Below are 8,023 nucleotides of genomic sequence, written 5' to 3' on the forward strand. Positions count from 1 at the left end.
TAGAAGCCTTTCAGTGAGTTCAGCTCTCTCCAGTCTTTCAAACATGGCCACAGTTTTCTAAAATTTACCTTCCTCGAACTGTCCCCCTAGACGCACCAGAGATGCATCTGTGCCGTTCAGAGCAGAAAAGGCAGGTTCCTAGTCTCCTGCCCGCCAGAGCAGGATGGTTAGAGCTCACTCTGTAGTGATTATTGGGTGCCTCCTGCTGGAACCCCCACTGGAGCACTGAAATTCTCAATGTCCTGCTTTATCTGCTGTGTTGGCTGGGGCATGCCTTGGATCCATGAAAACATAAAGTGAAGAAAGTATTCTTCAATTCCTTGTCACTCTTTTTTCACTCATCATTAGTTATCGAATTTAGTGCCCAGCAAGAAAACAGAGACCAAGAGAGACTGTGGAAAGACCATGGTGTACCAAGACATCTATCTTACAGACGCAGCTTCTCACAGGGCGTTTGGAAACTTCCAGCCAGTCTGTATTCCAAATAGGCACAAGAGGAACCACCTCAGTCAATTTGGAGACTCCAGGAGCACACAGTACAAATAAATATGAGCGCGGAAGATTTGATGGAGAAGGTGGTAGGAGGTAGATAGTTTCCACAGGCAGAGCTACATCACTCAAATCCTATGAAAGGAGAGAACGGGCAGAAGGAAAACTATGGAGATGAGATATCAGCAAACCTTGAGGCCTAAATGGTAAACAGTCCCGGCTCCGTCATCTGTGCCCACTTCCCAGCAGGTCTAAGTGGAGTGAGCAAAGCTCGTGGCAAGAGAATTCAGCCCTGGAGACCTGGAGAGAAGTGGACAGGGCTTTCCTCTCCCTCTCTTTTGTATATGAATACAAGGGTTGTTTCTGCTCCTTCCCCAAGAGAAATTTATCTGCCAAAACTTAAAGCCATTTAAGGCTAAATATTTAATATGAAAAACCCTTAAAGATGGAGACAGGAGAGTCAGCTCCAGGAAAATCAGAAGGAGGCTTTGGGAAATAATCTTTAATTGAGGGAAGAATGAAGCAAGATGGTGAAATAGGACCCTCCAGAAATCATCTCCTCCGCAGAAAAATAAAATTGAACAACTAAGCACAGAAATACCTTCACAAGAGCTAAGGCAACCAGGTGAGAGATCAGAGTACCTGATTTTAGCACAGCAATAAGAAAAGAGGCTTTGAATATGGAGGAAAGACAATATTCCATTGCTAATCTCCCCCTTTCCCCAACTCCAGGCAGTGCAGCTCAGGGACATGGCTCACTTGAGGAAGGAAAGTGATGAGAGTGAAGGGTTTTGACTTGAAGGCCAGTGCTGGGCCCATCACAGTAAAATGCAATGCCAGGGAGAACCCTACAGTCCTGACCCCAGACCAGGACCCATGGACAAAGTCCCTAGACTCCCCCCAGCACCTGGTGGAAAACTGCAGCCCCAACAGGACAGTCTCAGGTTCTGGTTTGTATCACTGCTGGCCTTCTCCAGTGGCATTGGGCGATGAGTAAACTTGAGCAGCAGGCGGAGCATATCAGCACTGGTCTGGGACATGCTCCAGGTTTTTTTCTGGTTCCAATTTCCATGAGCTTTGGGCATTGCCCAGCTAAGCCTTGGTGACCAAGGGACTGTCCCCACCATTCCTCAGCAGCACAATACTGGAAGTGACTATCTACTAGGGAAAAGGAGAGGAACATGAGCTCAAGGCTTTGCCTGGAAACCCAGTGCCAGGCTGGCCATGGTGAAATCCAACACTAGGCAAAACCCAGTGGCCTTGACTCCAGGCTGGTGCCTGTGGACGGAGCTGCTGGACCCGCCACAGTGCCAGATAGAGACCCACAGCCTTGGTGAGACAGTCTTGTTTCCCAGCCCACATCACCACTGACGCTCTGCAGCAGCCTTGAGACACACATAAACCTCAGTGGCAGGCAGTTGTAGCAGTGTGGGCCTTGGGCATCACTCTGTGCTGTGCTGGTCTCTGGCTGTGGGCTTTGGGTGTGACTCAGCATTACAGCAGCTGTGGTAGCCATGAGACTGCCAGTCTCATCATTCCCCTACCCCAGGAAGCACAGCACAGACAGAGGCAGTGTCTGCTTAAAGGAAGGAGAGGGAAGCAGGCACATGTTGCCATGAAGCCCAGTGCCGGGCCTCACACTGGGCAGAGCACTAAAGTGCCTGACCCCAACCAGAGGACCATAAACAGAATCTCTGGACCTGTCCCAGTCCCATCAGGAAACTTGCAAAGCCAGTGGGTTGGAGTAGCCACTTCAAGCCCTCTTCTAGTCTTTTCCGGCCAGAACGACACAGCAACTTTGAACATGTGCAAACCTAGGCTTAGAGCGCCCTCTAATGCTGAAAAGAAGCAGTGACCATAGGAGAACACAATAACCAACCTGCTTAGAATCTGTGAAAGAATAAGCACAAAGCCAGACCGCTGAGGCTGTAATAAATACCTAATCATGTAATGTGCTCATTTGATGCCCACAAGCATCAAATACATTCATAAAACCATGACTTGAAAGCTAAAGCACCAGAGATTGACACTAAAGTGATGAAGATGTGTGGTCTCATAGTCAAAGACCTTGAAACATGTGTTTTAAGAAAACTCCAAAGAATATCAGTAAAACACAGAGAAACAACTTGAGAGTTTAAAAAGCATTTTTGCAAGAAAATCCCGTTGAAATTTTAATAAATATTGCATTAAATATGTGGATCATTTTGGGTAGTTTTGGCATATTAACAATATGGTCATCCAATCTATGAACATTAGAGTCTCTAAGAATATAAAGAAAAATAGTAATTTTTCACACTCTTACACAGCAATAAACACAGAACGCTTCTGTGATCAGATGTGTGGGGTTCTTTCCACACATCAGAAGCAAGGGATTCTGCAGGAGATTCTCCAGCAGACACCAGCAAGTGTCCTCTAATTCAGCTGAATTCAAACACTTCTTGGAGATAGCATCGGATTCACAGGTTAAGGTCTCCAGCCCACATCCAGATTTGTAACTGGCCTGCCACTTCAGATGCCAGTTACAAATCTGGACGTCTGCAAATTCTGACTGAGCAGCTCTACCTTGGAGTTACCATGACCATGACCTCAGATTCGAATAACTTGCTATAGGGGCTCACAGAACTCAAGGAAACACGTTACTTATTACTGATTACAAGTAAACACTTTACTGATTTACTTGTTTGCCCATTAATTATAAAGAATATTACAAAAAATACAGATGAACAGACAGATGGAAGAGCTATATAGGGCAGGATATTTGGGAAAGAGCATGGAGCATCCATGCTCTCTCTGGGTGGACCACCCTCTAGAAATCTCCAAGTGATCCTATCATTAGCCATTGTTGATAGTTTCAGTCTCTATCCCCTCCAGGGAGGTCTGGCAGGGGGCTGAACAATCCAACCCTCTAATCACAGGGTAGGTTCCCCTGGCAGCCATGACAATCCTGAGGCTATCCAGAACCCCTGAACTAATAGTCATCTCATTAGTATACAAAAAAAAAAAACAACAACAAAAACTTATCACTTTGTAGATTCCAAATATTTTAAGAACTCTAACCTAAGACATAAGAAAAAAGCAAAGTAGATATTTCTCAATATCCCAGAAATGTTTCTATTTATTTGTATCTTCTTTGATTTCTTGTAGCAATACTTTGTACTTTTCATTATATAAATCTTTTGCTTTCTTGGTTACTATTTTTCTTAAGCATCTGTTCTTTGTCATGCTATTATAAATGGGATTGTTTGCTTAATTTTCTTTTCTGATTGGTCATTGATAGTATATAGAAACACAATAGATTCTTTTTTTTTTTTTTCAGGCTTAATTCACTTTATTTTTCTTGTATAAAAACCCTATGGTGTAGCCACAGCTGGAGCCTGGGTCCGCTGCACGGAGACTCAGGTGTGGGTCTTAACAAGGTGGTCAGTGAATTCCTGATAGGGAGACTTGGCAAATACAGTCTCCTTCCAGAGGTCAGGGGTCAGGTAGCTGTAGGTCTTAGAGATGGCATCAAAGGTGGCCTTGGCGAAGTTGCCCAGGGTGGCAGTACAGCCCCGGGCTGAGGTGTAGCAGTCATCGATACCAACTATCATGAGCAGCTTCTTGGGCACAGGCGCTGAGAGGATGCCAGTGCCCCTGGGTGCAGGGATGAGGCGCACCAGCACAGAGCCACAGTGGCCTGTCACCTTGCAAGGGACGGTGTGGGGCTTGCCGATCTTGTTCCCCCAGCAGCCCCTGCGCACGGGGACAATGGAGAGTTTGGCCAAGATGATGGCCCCACAGATGGCCGTGGCCACCTCCTTAGAGCATTTAACAACCAGGCCGATGTGGCCATTGTAGTCCCGGAGAGCAGCAAACGCCTTGAACCTGGTGTGCTGGCCAGCACGGGTCTGCTTCTGCACCGGCATAATCTTCAAAACCTCGTCTTTGAGAGAGGCCCCCAAGAAAAAGTCAATGATCTCAGATTCCTTAATGGGCAGGGAGAAGAGGTAGATCTCCTCCAGGGACTTTATCTTCATGTCCTTGACCAAGCGGCCCAGCTTGGTGACGGGCATCCACTCCTTATCCTCGGCCTTGCCTCCGCGAGCTCTGCGGCCTTGGCCCCGGCCCAGTCCACGGTGGCGACCCCGCCCCGGATGCCACTGCCGAAACCCCCGCTGAAGCCACCGTGGTTCTCCATCCCAGAGCCACCAGGGCCTCCGCGCCACCCCCGCCCCGCCCCGCCCCGCCCGCTGCACCGGCGTCGTCCGCCATTGCAACAGATTCTTTGTGCTGATTTTGTATTCTACAACTTTGCTTAAATCATATATAGGTGGCGCTCCATATCCTTGGGTTCTACTTCCAAGTTTTCAACAACCACAGGTCAGAAATATTAAGACAAAAAATGGATGGTTTCAGCTGTACTGAACACGTACACTTTTTCTTCTCATTATTCCCTAAATAATACAGTATAACAAATCTTTACATAGTACTTGCATTGTATAAGGTATTATAAATATTTGAGAAGATTTAAAATATGTAAGAGAATATGTATAGGTTATATGTAAATACTGTGGCATTTTATATAAGGCAATTGTGGTTCCATAAACATTAGTATGTGAGAGCAGTCCTGGGACCAATCCCCCATGAAAACTGAAGGATGACTATATAGTTTAAAGTTTTAAAAATTAATCCTTAAGAAATTTTTCCATAGGGATTTTGTCATCTAAAAAAATACATACTTTTGTTTCTCCCTGCCCAATGTAAAAGACTTTTATATCTTGTTCTTGTGTAATTGTTCTGGCTAGAACTTGGAGTGACATGTCTAATAGAAGAGGTGAGAGTGAGTATCCTAGTCCTGTTCCTCATCTTAGAGGAAAAGCTTTCAGCCTTTTACTGTTGAGTATGTTAGCTGTGGGTTTTTCATATATGGCTTCAATTTGATGTAGTTTTCTTCAATTCCTATTGTGTTTTTTGTTTGTTTGTTTGTTTGTTTGAGATGGAGTCTCATTCCATCGCCTAGGCTGGAGCTTGGTTCACTGCAACCTCTGGCTCCTAGGTTCAAGCAATTCTGCTGCCTCAGCCTCCAGAGTAGCCAGGATTACAAACATACACCACGATGCCCAGATAATTTTTGTATTTTTAGTAGAGATGGGGTTTTACCATGTTGACAAGTCTGATCTCAAACTCCTGACCTCAAGTGATCCACCCACCTTGGCCTCCCAAGTGCTAGGATTACAGACATAAGCCACTGTGCCCAGCCCATGTTAAGTGTTTTTGATCAATAATCAGTATTGAATTTTCTCAAATTCTGTTAGTGTATGTTCAATTTCCAAATGGTTCCAATCATGGACTTTTGTTTTAGCTTTTTGTCGTCAGAAGGAAGGAAATAAGAAAAACTTTATTACCTTTATTTGCTGTTTTGTTTTCTGGTCACTGGTAATATTTTAAGGAAGCAAACGTCCTCTCAACTGCGGTGTGTGAAATTTTTTCCTCCACAGATCTTCAAATGGGTAGTATCAGTTAGAGGCCTCCTGTATGACAATAGATGTTTTGTGTGGTTTAATGACACAAGGCTTTATTCAGGTTTAAATGAACACCTTTACTGTGCTACAAGAATGCCACAAGGGTTGTTCCTGACAACCTGGGGGATTGGGTTTTTGCTGAGTTAGAAGCAGGGGCAGCAGAGGCAACAGAGGTACCTAAGGGTCCAGGTGAGTGTGGACCTCAAGATGCCAACTAATGACCCACTCTCTTTCTCTTCCTTTTGTCTTTTTCATATGACTCTTCTTTCTGACATGATCACTCAGTAGGCCCACAACTTGCATAGAATAAAACAATACAAATCCCCACCACTTGACCTGTAGATCAAGGTCAAAACCCAGTATCAGTCACAGCTTCATTCCAAAATACACAGATAAGTCTCAACCAAAAGACCCAAATCATAATGACTTCAAGGGGGACTCCAATCCCATACTCCTGCTCCTGAATGACAAGGACCTCCACTGGCTAAGTCTAGAACTGAGGCCTGCTGTGATACAACAATGCAGCACAGAGCTGCAAGTAGCAGCTCCAACTGCACACTGGCCATCAGGCTGTAGAGCAGGGTGACAGCACAGAGTAAGGCAGACAAGCATAGGATGTGGAGATCCACATCTAGAAACCCTGCCTGTCCTGCCAATTATGGGAACCTGAAAGGGTGTGGTTCTGATGTTGACACTGATGTTTATGTAGTACACACACACACTGAGGCTTATTACTCACATAGGTGAGGTCTCAGAGAAAGCACGGCGGGCCCCCCCACCAGGTGCAAAATGGCTTAAGAAACCAAGAAAAATAGCATTAATAATCATTATGAATTTTGACACAAAAATACTCAAACACCAACAAACTTTATTGAGCAACATATTAAAAACATTATACAACATAACCAAGAGAGATTGACTCCTGAAATGTAAGTACAGTTGAAAATCAAAGTACTGCATCATATTAGCAAAATGACAGAAAAAGTACAATCACCTCAATTGATGCAGAAAACCATTTCACAAAATTTAGCACCCACAATAAAGTATGAATAGAAGACAATGCCCTCAACTTTCTGTAAGTCATATATGAAAAACCCAAAACAGTATTTTGATGGTAAAAAACTGAACTTTTAATATGTAAGATCAGAAAAAAAACAAGGATATCTGCTCTGATCAGTAGTATTCAATATGATAAGGGAGGTGTTGCCAGGAAAATCTGGCAAGAAAATGAAACCAAAGCATTCCAGACTTTTAAATGCATACATTCCACTCCCTAGATAAACATACGAATTCACACTTTATCACTGCACAGATGGGCAAACCCAGACTCACAAACTGACAGAGACAATGGCTCAAAACTGACAGAGATCCCAGGCCTATTGCACTCTTCTCCAGGTTTCTCTGCTTCCTTCCAAATAGCCACCAGGATACAGGGTATATTTTTACACGTTTTCTTGTTCCTTGTCTTCTAGAATGTCCAGATAGAAGAAACAAAGATACTAGCAGAGCTTTTTTCACTATACCAGTTGGAGAACCTGTTACACAGAGATGAATACTTATTGAATATCTGGACTCTCACATACACAGTTTTACACCAGCCTCATCAGAGACCCACATACATTTGATTTTCAAAGACTGAATTGTTAACACTCCCATCCCATGTGGTACAGAAGTAGTCTTCTAGGTACAAAACCTCCCAAGAAAGGTGGCTTTTCAGCCTGATGTGAGAGGGAAAAATTTTCGCAGTACCTGAGCACACAGAACACAAAAATCAATTTTCTACAAAAGCACAAAATGGGAGTCCAATGAAGCAAAAGGGCCTGGAATAGATTGAGAAATCATGTTCTAGTCCCTCAACTGTTATAAATGGTTCCAGAAACATATCCCTCATGACTTGACCCTTTGTCAGTTTCCTTTTCCATTGAGAGCTCAGTGAGGGCAGCTGAGTGTGTATTTCACAGCTCAGCCCCCATGCCCTCCACCATGTTCTTCTCAGTAGCCATCACCTCCACTGTGGTCTCATTTATGGCAGA

At 44.2% G+C, this 8,023-nt stretch overlaps 1 pseudogene; it reads right to left on the reverse strand.

Moving 5' to 3' along the window:
• Nucleotides 1-3,798: 3,798 nt before the first annotated feature.
• LOC135964943 (small ribosomal subunit protein uS5 pseudogene) lies at nt 3,799-4,565 on the reverse strand (annotated as a pseudogene).
• Nucleotides 4,566-8,023: the final 3,458 nt, after the last annotated feature.

Source organism: Macaca fascicularis, chromosome 9, assembly GCF_037993035.2.
Source record: "Macaca fascicularis isolate 582-1 chromosome 9, T2T-MFA8v1.1".
Classification (NCBI taxonomy): domain Eukaryota; kingdom Metazoa; phylum Chordata; class Mammalia; order Primates; family Cercopithecidae; genus Macaca; species Macaca fascicularis.